This window comes from Pleurodeles waltl, chromosome 8, assembly GCF_031143425.1.
Source record: "Pleurodeles waltl isolate 20211129_DDA chromosome 8, aPleWal1.hap1.20221129, whole genome shotgun sequence".
Classification (NCBI taxonomy): domain Eukaryota; kingdom Metazoa; phylum Chordata; class Amphibia; order Caudata; family Salamandridae; genus Pleurodeles; species Pleurodeles waltl.
This window is the reverse complement of record NC_090447.1, coordinates 1260569998-1260590167: the sequence shown is the minus strand read 5'-3', so window position 1 is coordinate 1260590167 and position 20170 is coordinate 1260569998. Positions and strand designations below refer to the sequence as shown.

Sequence of the window (20170 nt, the reverse complement as noted above, 5' to 3'; positions counted from 1 at the left end):
AGATCCACCATCAAGTATTCCCAGAACTCCTAATTCACAGCCAAAATGTGGGACCGTTTAATCAGTGGCAGTCCAACAATTCCTGGAAGCTAATCCAAAGTATTTTTTTTAATCTCATAAAGGAATAGGGAACTCCAACAATATTGGTGCATGCAATTGGTCAGGGCCTCCTCGGGACACAACCCAAGGGGCACGTTGCTTTCACCACAAAGGACCTGTTTTAGAAGTTCGCGACAGGCTTCACTGTCACAACGGTGGCAGATATCCCGTCCACAAAAATCTCAATTCCATAGGACATAATGTGACTTAGATTTCAGCAGAGGAGTTATCTTTCGCCGTTGTGATGGGGTAACCCATCCACTGAGTTCTAAATAAGGCCCAAACTGGTCAAGGCGTCAGAGAATCACCTCACAGAGTGACTCACATACTTTCTTTTGTAATTCATTTAAATCTCATCTTCCTCAAATGCAGTACTCTCTGTCGGGTAGAAGGAAGCCTTTCATGAAACCAACCCTGCTCGGTCAGTAGTGAAAAGTATCGTAAAATCTATAAGGGTTTGATTCTGACCACATCTTAACAGTGGCCAAACCCTAACAGGGCTTTGGTCTTGGTAACGTACAACTGTGGGCGAGTGCATGTTTGTATTTTTTATTTTTGTTCATAAATGTCAATCAAAAAGGTTGGCACGTGACTTCTTGTTACCTCAGAGTGAAAAAAACACTTCTACCTCACAACCCATTTAATATGCTGCCTAAAAGTATCGGGCCCAGACTATAAAAATGTTTCCGTGCATAAAGTGGGTGCATCTTTAACGCTCGACCTGTCTTATTAACTAGGAACTTCTGCTCAGGCATTCTGGTATAATCTCCGTTCCTGAACGCTATCCCTAAATATACAAAAAGCTTGGGGAAAGATCATTTGGAATGTCAGCCACAGAATTAAAAAGTTGGCATTATAAAACGTTCTTTCAGCACTCTGGTGTAAATAGAAATATGCAAGAACTAAACTAAACACTGTTATTCTTCCTGTTGCTTGGCAGTTGTGTTAAAAAGCAAAACATTTCAGCTTTATTGTTCGATTCTAATTGGCAGCAAATAAAGGCTCCAATTACTTTCTCATGCAACTCAAGAATAACTGGGCAAATGCGCATAATGTGCTTGATTATTTTAATATACTCTAAGCCACTATTCTGATGTTTGTGCTTAACGTGTCATGTAGCAAGCCTTTCTGTGGTAACTATGATGTTGTGACCAAGACCTGTAACTGTTGTAGATTGTTCTTCTAGTTATATTGTTGACATAGGCTAGACGCAATGTAGAACTGATAGTCTTGACAGAGGCTAGACTCTACGTAGAATTGGAGAGATGCGAGAGAGAGGGTGTCCGCCCACTTTTAGATGGACCGTGGGATTGGTGTACAATAGGTGCATGCACCCAAAAAAGTTGGGCCTAGATCCCATCCTGATTAGCACCACCATCAAAAACAAGATTAGTGGAGCACACCAAGAAACCCATGTGTCAAAAGTTTAAAGACAAATGTTGTCTTTTAAGTCAAGTTAGAAAGAAACCATAAATTAAACCATCAGAGTATTTCTCATAATGGTGTTGGTACTAATATCATACAAGCAAAGAATAAATATGCAAACATACAAAAAGAATTTTTGAAAAACAATGGGGAGAGAATATTATATATATAACACATAAAAATATCACAAATATACAAACACAATACATAAATAGATACAAAAGCCATCAGCCGACACGTGTTTCGTCCAAACCGGACTTCTTCAAGGCTGAGAAAATCACAAAAAACATTCCATTATAACGTGTACATACATCATTTGTAAAAATATATAGTCTGTCTATTTTTTATAAACATTTTATTATTAAAAAAGATAAGTAGAATCACCACGCCATCACCATAATTATAGTGTGACAACGTACAAGAAAAAGAAGACCAACACAATGTATCCATTATCACAAAGCGTTGGGATTGGAAAACCATGAAAACATTGTTTTGTATGACATGCAGCACCTGTGAGTTGAAAATTCAAAAACACTAGGCTCATTGGGTCCGGCATAACCCTGTGACACACCATCAGATAGGCCCACTCCACTGTATCAAAAGCTTTCTCTAGATCTAGAGAAACCAAGGCCAATTCATGTTCTGCCCCCCAAATTCCTACACAGTACCAGTGGGCACGTCTCCCCAGCCTTATATACCCCAAGGAAGTGTTCTATAAGGGCCCCCAGAATGTCCGGCCAGCTGGTTACAAGTGTGCCAGCTGATGTAGAAATGTGTAATGTAGGAAGAATATCCTGTTACAGTCTAAGAATCCACGATAGGAGCCTGCCTATGTTCGAAGGTTGTATTTGCCTTAATAGACCTCAAATCCTGTGCATCTCTCACCACACCTGATACGCCCCTTCACGGGCCTCCACCACTATGGCCTCTGAGCTCTGCAGAGACACCAGCCAATGTTCCTGCACCAGGAGTTCCGCTTCCATTTGGCAGTGAACCCCGCACGCAGTTCTTATGCAGGCCCCCCCTCAGCACTGCCTTAGGGGCTTCCCACTCTGTGGACCTAAAGGGTGTGTTTCCCCAGTTAGTGTCCAGTAGTTGGTGAGGGACATTGCCAATGATTCCCGGCACATTGTATCTGACAGAAGGTCGGGGGTATACTCCAAGTGCAGTTTCTATGTCTAGCAGTCCATCCCAGTTGCAGCAGGTCTGATGCGTAAATGGATAAGAGCATCCCCAGATAACTGCCCCCAGCAGTCTGCATGTCTGTGCTGGCCAACAGTATGTGGTCAAGGCGACTATAAGTGTTATGAGTTAACAAACAGCAAGTGTAGTCCTGGTCCCTAGAGTGAAGTGCGCACCAGCTGTCCCCGAATCTCAGATTGTTCATCACAGTGCAGAGAGAAAGAAGTCATCAAGGGTTTAGTACTGTGTTTGGGTGGTTTGCAATTCCCAACCCCCATCAAGGGTGCAGTTATAATCGTCCGCCCAGTTAATTGGTGCCCCCACACTGTCCTCCAGTAGGCCTTGCATGTGATCAAAGAAATGCCTATCATCCATGTTGGGGGCATAGACATTTAAGAACTTGACCTCGTTCGCATCCAGTACCCTTTGAAGTAGGAGATTATGGCCCTCCACGTCTGCCTCACTGTAGGTGTGCTTGAATGCGACGCCAAAGGAAATCCGGATAGTCACCCCTCTGTCATAGGATGAGTATGTGGCAGAGTACCATTGCCCTGCCTCCCCCCCGCCTTTTTTAGGTGGGTCTCATGGATACTTGCCATTTATACTTTGTGCTGGTTAAGAAAGGAGTGGACCGCACTGCAAACCACCACAAGCACCCCTTAACTGATAGAAGTACGTAACAGCATAACATAAGCCCCCTCCCCCCCGCCCCTTGTCGTTTCCTCACACCACCAACCCCCTGGATATACAGTAAAATGTAAAAATTGTACTGCAAATCCAATAAAGTATGTGGTGCCAGGACTGACATCTTATCCCTGAGCCCACAACCATGGCCTATCACATTGTGTGGGAGAAGTACCCTTAGCCCCCAAGATATATCTCCACATTGGGTATCAAGACAGGCAATAACAACAAGCAAGACATTAGATGTTATGCCCTGCATGGGTAGGATTATGTCCATAGTAAAGCAACACTGTAGTGTCCCCTTGGGCAATAAGATTGTCCACACTCTGGGATGACACTAGAGTCTGACGGTCCTCCTCAACAGTGGAAGCAGCATCAAGAGAACAACCTCATTCCACTTAAACAGACTGGATTTCAAAAAGGGCTTGGCACAAATACAAATATCCCAGCCATCTCTTTATTATCAGACAAATGCCAGCAGAAGCATCTCAAACTAAATCTCTGTTTTGTAGACTTAAAAATGGCATTTGACCGCTGCATGTTGTGGAGGAAATTACTAATGTGGAATATCCCTGAATGAGTACTACGAGGAATCAAGAAAGGTTTTCACAAATAAGGGTCAGGGGTGGTGGGGGAGGGGATGTCGGCTGCACAGGTATTCAATCTGTTTATGGCAGACCTATCACCACAGCTTGGTAAAGTCAATTCACATCCACGGCGCTTGGGCACGTTACCGCTGATTCACCTCTCCTATGCAGATGGCGTGCTCTTATTGAGTTTAACACCAGTGGGCCTACAAAGGTCTTTGAACAAATTGAGAAATTGTTTCTATCCCTGAATTAGAAATTAGCGCTGCACAAATGAAAACAATGTCAATCAGGTGCCAGTCCAGCCCCCCGTTTAGAACATGGTTGAACACAGTCCATTTGGAGGAGGTGAGATGTTACAAGTACTTGGTAACTTACATTGACAATAGATTTAATCACCAGGCGGAGGGTTGATACCTGTTACAGAAAAATGCTTTGGTAATGGGCATTCTCTACGTTAGCAAAGAAACTAGAGGGTCCCCCCTTCAGGCCGCTGACCTCAGTAATGACATCAAACATGCTGCCAATGTGGCAAATGCAAGCATTGCTCTGCATGGAAAAGACACTGACTACTGAATAAACTGCAGGCAATTGCTTACAAGAGGGTGTTTCAACTTCCACAAAATGCATCGCCGGCACAGGTGTGCCTGTAATTCGACCTTATTAATGAGAAGCTGGAGAGAATGTACACATATATAAAAAGCTGCTACAAAATCAAATTAAACCGTTTTCTCGCCACTAGGCAGTGCAGCATAGTTGGCTCTAGAAGGTGACCCACCCCCAAGTCTGCATATGATGAGGACCTTTTCAAGGGGTTCAACGAAACAAGTACAACTGAGCTATGAAACATGCATTTACCGTTTTACATAATTTAGAAAAATAATAAATTAAACCTGCGCGATTCTTTTTCGTTGACACTTTTAGCAGGTGTTTTTACTCATGGATGGTGCATAAAAGTTTGAAGCTGGTATCTTATCTTAGTCTTACTTTCCTGATGCACATATAAAGGAAATTGATGCACATCTGATTCGACTGTCTTCTGTCTCTGGCTGACCAACCATCTTGAAAATATAGCGGTGATGCATCATGTAGACTTTGCGGCTATACGCTGATATGCATATGTCCCCATCAGTATATGTCCCCATCATCACGGTAGCCTGCGGGGGAAAAAATGCTTCAAGGTCAGAGGTATAGGTACATGTAGGGAAGCAATAATAAGGCTTGACCTAGCTAATCCCCAATTGAACACTAACCTGATGCCCATTACACGAACAAGCAATCATTAATCGTTGCAGGGGGAAAACCATAGTGTCAGGTTAGTATAGCCTCTGGTTAACTACTCCAGGCAGTCATACTGTCGCCTGCTATGCTTTCTTCACTTGTTTACTTCCAGCTGACTGCCTCATCGGCCTTACTTTGTTATACGCATAGTAAGTTGCCACGTTGACTTTACTTAGCTCACTTCTATTACTGTTTACCTGTATTAGGATGGCAAGTACTCAAGAACTAATGGGAACCAGCACATTTTTAGTATTTTCTAATGTTTTTACGATTTTGTTATTGGTATGAAATTGTATAGATGATTTTACATATTTGTTTTGTACTCCACAGACATTCACGTTTGTATGTAATAAGCAATATTGTTGCTGTTTTAACCCTTTTGCTGCCAGGCCTTTTCCCCCTCCTGTGCAGTCTTTTTGGGGGGGCAATTTGGGGTAGTTTGCGCTTAGGCCCTCGTAACGTTTTGTTCACACAGCTACCCACGCCAAATTTCTGAAAAGTTTACAAAATTCTGAATTCAGCAAGGGGTCACTTAGGTAGCTCCTGCATGGTTTTTCTACAGAAAATAACTGCTGAAATAAATTTTGAAATTGAGCTGGAAAAAACTAGCCATTTCTGTCTACGTTTTCTTCTGTAACTTTTTCCTGCTATGGCAGATTTTTTAAAACAATACACGTTACATCTGCTGGACTCTTCTGGTTGGGGGGGTATCTAGGTCTTGTAGGTTCATCAAGAACCCTAGGTACCCAGAGCCAACAAATAAGCTGCACCTTGCAATGTGTTTTCATTGTATAATGGGTATACAGCAATTTATTTGGTAAACTATAAAGAGTGAAAAATAGGTATCAAGGAAACCTTTGTATTTCCAGAATGGGCACAAGATAAGGTGTTAAGGAGCAGTGGTTATGTGCAAATCTCTGAATTCAGGGGTCCCCATGCTAGCATGTGAATTACTGGGCATTTCTCAAATACACTTCTTTCTTACACACTGCCTTACATTTGGAAGGAAAAAAATGTAGAGAAAGACAAGGGGCAATAACACTTGTTCTGCTATTCTGTATTCCCCCAAGTGTACCTATGAAGATGGTACCACACTTGTGTGGGTGGGCTTAGTGCCAGCGACAGGAATCACCCCAAAATAAAACATGGACACGTCAGATTTTTACATTGCAAATCTGACGTGTTTTTTGCAAAGTGCCTAGCTGTGGATTTTGGCCTCTAGCTCAGCCGGCACTTAGAGAAACCTAGGAAACCTGGGCATTTCTGAAAACTAGACACCTAGGGGAATTCAGAACAGGGTGACTTGTGGGGCTGGCACCAGGTTCTGGCACCCAGAATTCTTTGTAAACCTCAAAATTTGTCTTAAATACTTTTTTCCTTCCCATTTTGGTGCTGCAAAGTTGGAATCTGAGAGGAGCCACAAACGTCCTTCCACCCAGCATTCCCCCAAGTCTCCAGATTAAAAATGGTATCTCACTTGTGTGGGTAGGCCTAGTGCCCACAACAGGGAAGGGTCCAAACACAACATGGACACATCAAATCTTTCTTATGGAAACTGATCTGTTTTGTGCAAGTGCCTAGCTGTGTATTTTGGCTTTTAACTCATCCGGCACCTAGGGAAACCTAGCAAACCTGGGCATTTCTGAAATCTAGACACCTAGGGAAACCCGGGATGGGGTAACTTGTGGTGCTCTCACCGTGTTCTGTTACCCATAATCCTTTGCAAACCTCAAAATTTAGCAAAACAAAACACTTTTTCCTCACATTTCGGTGCTGCAAAGTTCTGCAGTCTGAGGGGAGACACAAACTTCCTTCTACCCAGCATTCCTCCACATCTCCTGATAAAAATGGTATCTCACTTGTGGGGTTAAGCCTAGTGCCTGCAACAGGAAATGCCCCAAAACACTACATGGGCACATCAAAATTATCAATTTAAAAACTGTTTTTGTGAGGGGGGTGGTGGGGATCTGCGTTGTTGGTCCTGGCCCCAGTAGCCATCTAGAATATCCTACCAAACTCAGACATTTCTGAAAACTAGACACCTGAGGGAGTCCAGGGAGGTGTAATTTGCGTGGATTCCCCAGTGTTTTCTTACAGAGAGTCCTAAGCAAACTTCAAATTTAGCTTTAAAAAAACAAAAAACAAATTTTTCCCACATTTGTGTGAAATCGCACCAGCACAAATTTCCTACCCTCAGGGCCCCCCTCCATCTGTCCTACGGGGTCAAGATACCTCTATCCTGATCCCGTATTTCACTTTTCAATTTTATTCCCCCCTCCTCGCGTGACTAATCACCCCCAGGTATGACCACCCGCTGGCGACTGCCAGTCAGTTTAGAAATATATATTTATATTTATTACGCACGCTAGGCAGCATATGTGAAAATATTTTTTACGAAACAGTAGTGTTTGCTATCTATGTATTTTCAATCACAAGCCCATAAGCTAGCATATAAATTGGTATTTAAATACAATTTAGAATGTACTTGAAGTTTCCTGTACAATATTCATAAGTGGTAAGGTGTTAAAAGCTCAGATTGAGAGCTTGGAGCAGGATTTACAAAAATCGGAGATTTTTCTAAATTTTTAGGTCTTTTAATGCTAGAAAATGATTTATCGCTAGGTACGAAAGTACATGGTTATGCTGCAATATGCAGCTTCGCTTTCTGTACGCAAGTACACACTTTGGCAGATTCCTGAAGGGAATTTATCTTTCCGGCTGCCGTAACAGTTTTTAAGCAAGTTGTATATATTTAACTTCAAGAGGCCGTGTGTTTGTCAATTTGACCGTGCACTATAAAATATTAATGCTGTTTTCCCAGTTAAAAGGCTCAGTAAATGTGTTGCTAACTACTCTGTTTGCATTGGCACCTTTCTTGATTTTTAACCTGTGGCTTACCGTTTTTGTTCATTGCTGTTTTGTCTTAATTTGTGCTTTTGACTAGGGTTTCTAAGGCTCAATTTTTGGCTTTTGCATTCTCCATATATTCTGCAATTCACTTATTAATTAGCCAGTAATTGGCTCTCGCAAGTCTGATGCTGAAAGACTTGGTTCAGTTGCAACATAGCTGCACAGGTTGAAGTGAATTGATGATTTTATATTCTAGTTAGAAACTCCTGGGAGAGTAAACAAAATGTTAGGGTGCATCCTTCCATCTTTTGATTGCATTTGAATACATTTTGTTTGCAACTCCATTTTCCTTGAAAGAAAAATAATTGGTCAGAAGAACTGTATATAATGCCACTTTATTGTCTGATCAGTGGACTACGTGCTTTTAGCCAACTGCATCCTGCATATCTCTCTTTCCAGAATCTAGTTTGGAGCACCTAAGTACATGCAAGTACAGTCAGGAACTTAGTTTCACTCTTTAGCAGCCTTTACCCTCAGTCCCTGATAATGTTTTTTGCAAGTGCTTTGATATTTTTGAGGGTGCCCTTGAGCTTCATAGATTGGAAATCCAAGAATACGTTGGGAATTGAGCTCATCTTTTCACTTGGTAATCCTGGAAGCAGTGATTTGCCCCTGTTTTGAGCAGTATGCCTTTTTGCTACTAGCGGTCCCAGGCACAATAGGGCTTTCTCTGCACACATGTAGCCATCATCCCTTTATCTGCCCCCTGCTCCCATGAGGGGAGCTGTGATCGAGGAGGAGGCCTCGCGCCCTTGCACACAGTGCCCCACCCGCAGGGCATATTGAGTGTCTGGCGGGGACTTGGGAGAGGGAGATTTTGCTGGGAGAGGGACACCTGCCCCAACTGAGACCTGTCAGGCGGCCTGCAGCCCACATATTAGCAGTACTGTTTGTGCCCCTGCAGCGCCAGAAACTTGTTAATTCTCTACTCTCAGGCGCTATATTCTGGCAGAAAAAAACCTTGGAAATGCCCAGTGTTTTGTATTTTTTACACACTATATTGTTCATTAGTGCTGTGCTGTGAGTTTTTTTTTTTATAGCATACATGCATGTATGACTGTTTAAGAGTAGTCTAAGACTATTCTGTATTCCTATATATTCTATAAGAATGGTCTGGTTTAGCTACTGGGAATAATGGATTATTCATTGGGGAGAGACAGGGTTCAATTACACCCTGGTACTCTAATTGTGTGAGTATCTCTCTCACAGGTGCTTTTGCTTCATGTTTTATTGGATACTGCGGTTGAGGTTAATTTTTGATTGGAATTACATGGTAGGGGGATTCTCTATTCCATCCTACGAGATTTCAGTATAATGCAGATGCCTGTGCCAAAGCCCAATCAATGGCATAGGATTCAGCGAGTTCCTCTGGAACAAGGTGCGAGAAGGAAGGCTTAATTACGTCTTCCCCATATGGGCAGGTACTGACAAATTCAGGTGGCCAATCTTGTTCAGCCAACAAAACATCATATATATATATATTTACTACGCAATCCCAAAAGATTGCGTCTATTATGCGCTCAATGTCTCCTAACTGTAGCATTACTTTATACACCCTATCAGGTGTGGAGACACGCATATCCGCAGTTTCTACTTGTAGAAAGTCATCAGTTGCTTTCCCCTCCAGGTGTTCTAGAAGACTCCGGCGAACTATTGTGAGCTCTGCTGCGCTGTCTAGCACTGCTAGAGCCCACTTCTTGTTTTTCAAGGGGACCCTCTTCCTGAGTGGCATGTCAGACTGTGACTGCTGCCACTTTTTTCTTTTTGAATTGGGGTTTTTGTTGGGTGGGTTTCTCTTCCTTTTTTAACAGAAACCGCTGAAGATCGTTGTGATTCCTGTCTCGGTTTCACATACTCTGTTCTTCGCTCTGATCGCCTACCTCTCTCACTTCGTTTTTCCGATGAGACCTGAAAGGAACGAGATTGGCGTGTATCAATATATTGATATCTATCAGGTGTTTTTATATTATCTCGATTTCTGAGATTATATCTGTTCTGCGGGGTCTCCATACGTGGGGATTCTCCTCTTTGTTTTTTAGGAGTTTGTTGTTTTTCATCCCAGCGCTTCTTATTGCCCTCAGGTGCCTGCTTGGGAAAATCTTTATTAGATTTGCCCTGAAACTGTGGTTTAGATGGCCTGGCCCCTAAACTGTCTCGACCTATGCTAGAATAAGTTTCTGCGATTATTTTAGGCAGCTCGCGTTCCTGATCCTGTTGCGGAACGTCACAGAGCCGCATGTGCACTGTGAGGGTGACCGCTTCCCCTTTAAGGTTACTTAAAATGATTGAGGATACTGTGGCAAAATTGCCCATAAATTGCATTCACAAATCTAGGGCCGGGGCAGCCCCATATTCGCCTTGAATTTGTTTTAACACCTCTGGTAAAAAGTGTTGGTGTACCGTGTGCAGTTGTATAGAGTGCGGCAAATACCGTGTCCCAGGTATTACAGTTATCTACTGTAGGGACCATCCCAAAAGGCAAGCACACCATTAATATTCTATGTTTATCCTGAGGTCCCGTATGGGGAAATACTGCCTTCAGGGCATTTATTTTTTGTGCTAACCAAAACAGAGTTTTCTCCCGTTAGGTGGGTACTTTACCCATGATTGAATGTAAAGTTGCAGGATTTATGCCTGGCGTTGCTGCATGTGGATGTGCTGGAGCAGCACGTGCTGGGTTTGTATTTAATATTTGCATTACGAATTGTACTAATTGTCTATATATCACTGTTAATTCTGTATATAAACGATGAACCTCAGCCACTGCTAAAATTGCAACTTCAGGATGTGGTGTATAGGCGGCCAATGAAGGCCAGGTAGGACCATTGTTACTTAGAGGACCTAACCTTACTGGTAATATCGTGTGGGGTAGGGCGCCATCAAGCCAATTGTTATGTTCTTGATAAGATAAAGGTATTTCTAAATATGCGTGTGCTATGTGTTGTCCAGGCGGATTTGCAAGTGTTTCCATCAACTGCTGGAAATGTGACCCAAGAACTGCTGGAAATATGACCCAAGAATAAAAAAGTTCTGTTCTGTAAGTTGCATCGGCATCCACCACAACTGTGACTGGACCCCCCCCTAGGGTGTTAGGCCATTTGCTAATAAATGTGCAGTCAGAGGTTGTCTCATTAACTGTTATTTGTACCTGCTGTGGATTTGCCGTTATAGTCAGACTATAAGTTTAGAGTAGGCACACCAAATGGGGTTTTCCTTTTAAAGTGCAGCTGGAGGTTGTTCAAGCTAGAAAATAGGATAGTCTACGTAGCTGGGGTGGAAATTCTCAGTACCACGGACGTCTCCGTATACAGTATTGAGGCGTCATTACATATAATGAGACAGATACTCCAGAGGACCCAAAAATTAGAGCCTGACAAAACATTGGCAGCGCCATGTCGCGTAGGCTCTCATTATTCTAATGAGACTACTCTTTTGGGCGGCAGAATCGCCCGCGGTGTGGGAGACTAAGTCTAACCCACTGCGGGTGACATCTGTCGTTCCAATCTGGGTTTTTCTCCGGCTAACTAGCAGTACCTCCTCTCTACCCAAGGATAGTGATGACTAAGCAGCCAAGCGCATTACATACTTGGCTTCTTAGGGAAGTCTTGATCACTCAGGTCTCATCCGGTTCTCTCATTTACAAGTCAGTCTCCTATATAAATTACAAACAGAGGCAGTATATGTTTCAATAATGAATTTAATAAACAACTGCATTTAGATAGCAAAGCATGAGCTGCAATAACCAGGATGGAGGTGAATCCCCTGTGGTTGATGACCAGCGTGCCGGGGTGGCCCTCACACATGCATAGTCTAGCAGTTGAAGGAGATTTCTGAGATTAAGGGCCCTGGGGCTTTCTAAGTGGGTAAGGCAACAAGCAAGTGTGACTTGGCCACTGTGGGGGCTAACCCAGCCTGGCGACACTCCAGCCAACCTATCGCTGACCCAGTGGGAGGCTCAGGAAGGACCCACTCTAAAGGACATCCCGCTGGCAATAAAAAGGCCTCCAGAGATGGACTAGAAATTAGATTGACTACGAGAGGAGCTGGCCCTTGGGTGCGGGGGGGGTGTCTAACCTCCATCTGCATTGGAGCACGTGCATAGAGTCCCGCCTCGCATGCCTCCCCCTGGGGAGCTGCCTCACCCCATGGTTCTAGACTCCTTCACTACAGGGACCGGGATCAACTCTCTTGGCCCAAGCTCGAACCAGGGGCATCATTCAAATGGATAACCACAAAGTTATGCGACCCCCAAGCGAGGCACAGTTATTCCAGACCCCTCAAGAGGCCTTCGTTTGACTGGAGGTGAGACCTCAGGCTGGGCCCAGCATCCAGTCGCCACAAAGAGCACCGAAACTGAACAGGAAATGACGCTGCAGAGGTGAGGCACATGGGAAACCGTCATCTGACGCAGAAGCATTGAGAGAGCAGCAGAGGGTCCTAGAGATGCTGGCAGCCATGAGCAGACTGGGACCAGATGCACTGGGCAGCCCGGCCCCCACAATCAGATAACAAACTGCCCGCAGTCACTCCTTGCACAGCTGATTAATTTTTCTGAGACTGTCGGCAAAACCTGTAAGACTATTACTAATTGTCGCAAAGGGGTGTGGGTCCCCTGTCTGCAGAGCCGGATGAGGAGGGACCAGGGCTGATTGGTTATTACTCCTTTTAGCTTGTGTTTTCGGTGGGTACTCTCACAAATGATTGTTCTGTGGTTGCATGTTTGGATGGGTGGTGTTGAACTGCTTGTCGTGGGGTGGTGATGTTTTTTGTTGGTTGATTAAGGGACCTTTTATGGTGTGTGCCCTGCAAATTAACTACATTCTTTGTTGTAGGGAAGGGCTCCTGGATCGGAGCATTCTAGTCATTCTCTTTAGAGCTCAAGGGCGTCCTAAACTAGTTGGCATGCAATGGCAACCCTGTGACTTATAAAATCCTAATGTGGAACATTAGGGGGATGCATACGATGGCCAAGGGGCACAAGGTCTTCATTCCTGGGGGTTGCAGATAGCACTTCAAGAGACTTATCTGGTGGCCAAGGAGGGTGTTGCCTTGCAACGCCTCTGGAAAGGACAAGCCTATTACACTACTATTCTGCCTACACAACAGGGGCTCTAGTATGGATTCGCCCTGGGGTCCCCTTCCAACATACAAGGCACCTAGTAGACCCAGAGGGTCGCTATGGGGTGGTCATGTGGTGTTTCGATGGTAGAGATGTCACCATTGATAACATACGGGCCAAATGTGAACCACATGGCGTTCTTTGCAGATCTCCTGGATTTTGGCCCCCTACCCAGTAGGTACTATAATAGTGGGAGGAGACTACAATTGTGTGGCCGACCCAGGCCTCAAATAGTTGCATTCTCTGCTTGGCAAGGGGAGTGGGGGGATCCTGGTCTCCTGGCGTCTTCACCACCCAGGGGAGCGGGATTACTTGTTCTTCTCTGCTCTGTATGAACTACATGGCCGATTAGAGACAATGCTCTGTTCACCTGGTGTACATGGGTGAATCTGCACCACTGAATTTGTGAAATATATCTGATTATAATCCCCTATTAGTGGAACTTGAATAGGGGAAGATGTGCCTTCACATTCTGTACTGGCGCTGCGCCCTGAAACATTGCCGGACCATGTCTTCCAGGATGGCATATATACGGCTTTGTCAATATCTCGACAAGAATACTGAAACTGCAGTGCTCCCTCAACTAGAATGGGATGCGCTTAGGCTCATCCTGAGAGGCCAGTGCATCTTGGACTTGGTGGGAGTGCGTAGGAGGCTCCTTCAGGAGGTCTCCTGTCCTCTGACGCCCCACTGTGTACCTGGGAACTGCACTAATAACGACATCCAGAGCTACAAGCCAGATTACTAGCTGCCAAGGAAACAGTGGCTGCAAACGTGGAGCGTTTGTGTTGCTTTGATTATAGGAACTACATGCTGAGGGCGTACTCTAAAAGGGACCACACCGGTTCCTTGCTTTCGTGGCTGGCGAATGAGGACAAACCAGGCTTGGGGATTGTAGAATTAGAAGATGACCGGGGATCCAGAGCGTATCGCCAGAAAGACATTGATTGTCAATTCTATGACTACTATGCTACTGTCTAGTGTGGTGAGGGATGCCAAAGTGGATATTGACATGTTCCTGGCGCCTCTGACAGTTCCTAGGCTTTCACCGGATGAGGCTGCAGAGCTGAGTGGAGATATCCCTCTTCAGGTGGTCTGAGCTGCCATTAAAACTATGGCTTGGAACATGACTCCTGGCACTGATGGCTTATGCAAACATCTTGGCTCCTAAATTGGTAGACCTATTCAAAATCACCAAGGAGACTGGCTTTGGTGCTCGGGCCTCAGGAGGGTGACATTGGTCACACTCCGGCAGCTGATGTCTGAAGGTGGCCTGGCTGTCCAAGACCGAGGCTTACAACCTAGTGGCACAGCTGCAATTGCTCACACAGTGGGTGGCCTGTCGCCTCACTGGAAGGAGAGGAGATCTCACCTAATACTGGACTGGCACGCACTGGCTGGAGTCCTCCTCCGGCTTCTGGGCCTTAAAGCGGGTGATGCTGTGGAGCTCCAGGTCTTGCGTCAATGCTGGAATAGGTGCCTGCAGAGGACGTGGACACGGGTGCCATATTCCCCTGACCTCCCAGTGAAATTCCTGATGGTGCTCTCACACGGGGTGACTGGCGGTGGCTGATGAAATGGGTAGCTGCAGGTGCAATGACGATGGGAGCCGCCTTTGGGGTAAGTGAGTTTGAAGTTTCGTCTGTGCTGTGACTTATCTCTGGGTCATTTTCTTCTACATAGAGTAGAAACAACTACAATTTGTGCCCATTGTGGAGCAGGCAGAGCAGAATCACTGCAGATGATGTGCTGCCAATATATTGTTATCTCTGCCGGGACCTTCAAAGCAGTCACTTGCTTTTACAGTTGACTGCGGGGAGACATACTACTCCCCTTGGCTGATCTGAAGACCCGAAGTGAGGAAGACCTCAGTATTGAGATTTCAGACCGGGACAAGACAAACATCTTTGAACAGGCCCCTGAGGCCACCAAGAATTCTATGTTTAAACTTATTAGCTTTTATACACTGCACGGGGCGTATCTCACACCAGGGAGAATCAATGGATATTATGCACGTACTGCTGCAAAAATACCCCCTTTGTGGAGAGGAAGGGGCCAAACTCATCCATATTTTTTGGACCTGTCTGGATTTAACTTGCTATTGGGAGGGTGTAGTAGTGATGCTGGCAGAGGTTACTGTGCGAGAGGTCCCTTGTACCCCAGCCCACTGGCTCTTAAGTTGGTTCTCATACACGGCGAGGACTAAGGTCACCAACATTTCGGGATTGACCTTTGTCCTTGCTAAATGTAACGAAACCAGAACTTGGAAGACTACTAGGGGGCCCGCCACATTATTCACATGGAGAGATGATGCAGATTGCGAGAGGCAAAGCGATTTCACGGCTCCCTCGAGGCGGCGTGGTCCACCTTAGTGGATGCACTGCAGCATCTTGACCCTTGATGACCCATAGTACATCCTCCTTGCTTTCCCAAACACATTAGGATAGCTTCCATGCTCGGCTACATATATGGTTGATCCTGGTCACAGGATGATTCTCTTGCACACTCAGACCAACAGGTAGACTTCCTTTGCAGGATCACTCAATTGCCCTTTCCGATGTGGCAGGGCACTCGGGGGGGGGGGGGGGGGCATGCACCAGGGGTGATGGAAGGAGGGACTTGGGTGGGCACCATAACTCTTCACTTCATAGGAATATGGAGGGTACGTACATGTGGAAGGGTCATGTGTCTATACTGATGAGTGTTCTTTTTTTCATTTGGTCAGATGCTTATAAATAATGAAATGGCAATGATGTATATCAGAATTGTGTAGCACAGTAATGTAGATGTGCTCTGAGGGGCTGTTATCACTGTTCTAAATTTCAATAAAGTCTGTTGGAAAAAGAACTTTGACCTAGGACTGCCTAGAAGATTTTCCTCTATTCCTTCCTGTAAGGGATGGCTTATTATAGTAGACCACATTGTGTCACCTTCCTCACTCAAGCATCTGAGGAGGGCTTGAGTGGACCTTCTAATGATGCACTATACATACAATGGATTGGAAATAAACCCTATGAAGTTATTTGAATTGTTCAGGTTATACATGGTGAAGATTGCACCCTTCCCAGTGCCATAAGCTTTTGAATGTCCACCCTTCATCTTCAGAAGAGCCCAAATCTGCTCCATGGCCTGGTTCAGTTCACAAAATGTATCAGGAATGTTTGAGAAGGGAATCTATAGATCCGAAAGATTGTTCGTTTACCTGATAGCTGTGACGTGGTAATTTTGGATTTTAGTAGGTTTGAAGACTTCTTTCCATGGATGCTAAATGGGGAGAAAAGGGAAGTAAACTGAAGATAGAGGTACAGTTGTGAGTGCATCAACCCAAAACCTTCTGTAAGGAAATGCCTCCTTGGCATGGTTACCCCCTGACTTTTTGCCTTTGCTGATGCTATGTTTTGAATTGAAAGTGTGCTGAGGCCTGCTAACCAGGCCCCAGCACCAGTGTTCTTTCCCTAACCTGTACTTTGGTTTCCACAATTGGCACACCCTGGCATCCAGATAAGTCCCTTGTAACTGGTACCTCTGGTACCAAGGGCCCTGATGCCAGGGAAGGTCTCTAAGGGCTGCAGCATGTATTATGCCACCCTAAGAGACCCCTCACTCAACACAGACACACTGCTTACCAGCTTGTGTGTGCTAGTGAGAACAAAATGAGTAAGTCGACATGGCACTCCCCTCAGGGTGCCATGCCAGCCTCTCACTGCCTATGCAGTATAGGTAAGACACCCCTCTAGCAGGCCTTACAGCCCTAAGGCAGGGTGCACTATACCATAGGTGAGGGTACCAGTGCATGAGCACTGTGCCCCTACAGTGTCTAAGCAAAACCTTAGACATTGTAAGTGCAGGGTAACCATAAGAGTATATGGTCTGGGAGTCTGTTTTACACGAACTCCACAGCACCATAATGGCTACACTGAAAACTGAGAAGTTTGGTATCAAACTTCTCAGCACAATAAATGCACACTGATGCCAGTGTACATTTTATTGTAAAATGCACCACAGAGGGCACCTTAGAGGTGCCCCCTGAAACTTAACCGACTATCTGTGTAGGCTGACTGGTTCCAGCAGCCTGCCACACTAGAGACATGTTGCTGGCCCCAATGGGAGAGTGCCTTTGTCACTCTGAGGCCAGTAACAAAGCCTGCACTGGGTGGAGATGCTAACACCTCCCCCAGGCAGGAGCTGTAACACCTGGCGGTGAGCCTCAAAGGCTCACCCCTTTGTCACAGCACCGCAGGACACTCCAGCTAGTGGAGTTGCCCGCCCCCTCCGGCCCCCACTTTTGGCGGCAAGGCCGGAGAAAATAATGAGAATAACAAGGAGGAGTCACTGGCCAGTCCGGACAGCCCCTAAGGTGTCCTGAGCTGAGGTGACTCTAACTTTTAGAAATCCTCCATCTTGCAGATGGAGGATTCCCCCAATAGGATTAGGGATGTGACCCCCTCCCCTTGGGAGGAGGCACAAAGAGGGTGTACTCACCCTCAGGGCTAGTAGCCATTGGCTACTAACCCCCCAGACCTAAACACGCCCTTAAATTTAGTATTTAAGGGCTCTCCCTGAACCTAGAAACTAGATTCCTGCAACAACAAGATGGACTGCCTAGCTGAAAACCCCTGCAGAGGAAGACCAGAAGACAACAACTGCCTTGGCTCCAGAAACTCACCGGCCTGTCTCCTGCCTTCCAAAGAACTCTGCTCCAGCGACGCCTTCCAAAGGGACCAGCGACCTCTGCATCCTCTGAGGACTGCCCTGCTTCGACGACGACAAGAAACTCCTGAGGACAGCGGACCTGCTCCAAAAAGACTGCAACTTTATCCAAAAGAGCAGCTTTAAAGAACCCTGCAATCTCCCAGCAAGAAGCGTGAGACTTGCAACACTGCACCCGGCGACCCCGACTCGGCTGGTGGAGAACCAACACCTCAGGGAGGACCCCCGGACTACTCTACGACTGTGAGTACCAAAACCTGTCCCCCCTGAGCCCCCACAGCGCCGCCTGCAGAGGGAATCCCGAGGCTTCCCCTGACCGCGACTCTCTGAAACCTAAGTCCCGACGCCTGGAAAAGACCCTGCACCCGCAGCCCCCAGGACCTGAAGGACCGGACTTTCACTGCAGAAGTGACCCCCAGGAGTCCCTCTCCCTTGCCCAAGTGGAGGTTTCCCCGAGGAAGCCCCCCCTTGCCTGCCTGCAGCGCTGAAGAGATCCCTTGATCTCTCATTGACTTCCATTGCGAACCCGACGCTTGTTCTAACACTGCACCCGGCCGCCCCCGCGCCGCTGAGGGTGAAATTTCTGTGTGGGCTTGTGTCCCCCCCGGTGCCCTACAAACCCCCCCTGGTCTGCCCTCCGAAGACGCGGGTACTTACCTGCTGGCAGACTGGAACCGGGGCACCCCCTTCTCTCCATTGAAGCCTATGCGTTTTGGGCACCACTTTGAACTCTGCACCTGACCGGCCCTGAGCTGCTGGTGTGGTAACTTTGGGGTTGCTCTGAACCCCCAACGGTGGGCTACCTTGGACCAAGAACTGAACCCTGTAAGTGTCTTACTTACCTGGTAAAACTAACAAAAACTTACCTCCCCCAGGAACTGTGAAAATTGCACTAAGTGTCCACTTTTAAAATAGCTATTTGTGAATAACTTGAAAAGTATACATGCAATTGAAATGATTCAAAGTTCCTAATGTACTTACCTGCAATACCTTTCAAACAAGATATTACATGTTATTTTAAGAACCACAGGTTCAAATTTAAACTAAGAAAAGATATTTTTCTATACAAAACCTATTGGCTGGATTTGTCTCTGAGTGTGTGTACCTCATTTATTGTCTATGTGTATGTACAACAAATGCTTAACACTACTCCTTGGATAAGCCTACTGCTCGACCACACTACCACAAAATAGAGCATTAGTATTATCTCTTTTTACCACTATTTTACCTCTAAGGGGAACCCTTGGACTCTGTGCATGCTATTCCTTACTTTGAAATAGCACATACAGAGCCAACTTCCTACACCTTCCATTACCTGTTCAAAAGAGCTGATTTGTGATTGGGAGTTATCAACCTTAGTGTGGAGTTTCTCAACCTATCCCATCATTAGTTTCTTCTCCCATTGAGTCTGTGAGAGAGATGCTTGCCATGTGTCAAGCTCTGCTTTGGTTGCACAGGGGAATCCAGATGTGCCTAAACCTACCATAATAATGGAGCAAGAAGACTTTGCCCATTATCAATAGTTCAGTTTTGTATGCAGAGTCTGAAGTCGGACCATAATGCTATGGTCAAGCCTAATCCTCCATAATAGGTGGATTTGTAGCAACATTTTACCTTGCCCCAGCCAGAGGAAGGACTTCCCCAAGGATGTGATGTTTTGTAAAAATGAGGGCGTAACTCATAAATGATGATGTTGTAGAACATGCCGCACCACGCCATGGGCATCATTTTTGCCAGGGCTACTTTAACCATCAGTGATGATGGGAGAATACAAATATATTTGTAATATTAGTTTTAGAAAAGGTTTGGATGATTTTAAAACCGAACCTTTAGTACCTGGAGGCTCCGCTGTCACAATTAAAATCTGAATTTTGCATTGCAAAGCAACACAAAAACATTGAAATGCTTAAAAATCACTTTGAACTAAGTGCATAGTGAAAGTGTTTAATAAATGTCCAGTCAAGGAAACATTTGGATATAGAATAACCAAATGGATCTATAATAGTCAGCCATGGTGAGTTTGCAGCCCATGATAACCGGGATAAAGGACATGGGGGAAAAGATGGTCCTATTGAGTCAATTCTCGGCTAATTTAGGAATAAAGGTGAAGAGGTTTTTAAATCAAATGATGGATTAGCAAATGTGTTTGGGTGGATCCTTTAGTGTATTTTGC

The 20170-nt window shown here is 45.4% G+C and overlaps 1 protein-coding gene across 4 annotated transcripts in view; it reads left to right on the top strand.

The window, feature by feature from the left end:
- Window positions 1-20170, top strand: part of USPL1 (ubiquitin specific peptidase like 1) — a 357088-nt gene that overhangs the window by 2728 nt on the left and 334190 nt on the right. The gene's annotated exons all lie outside the window — the stretch shown is intronic.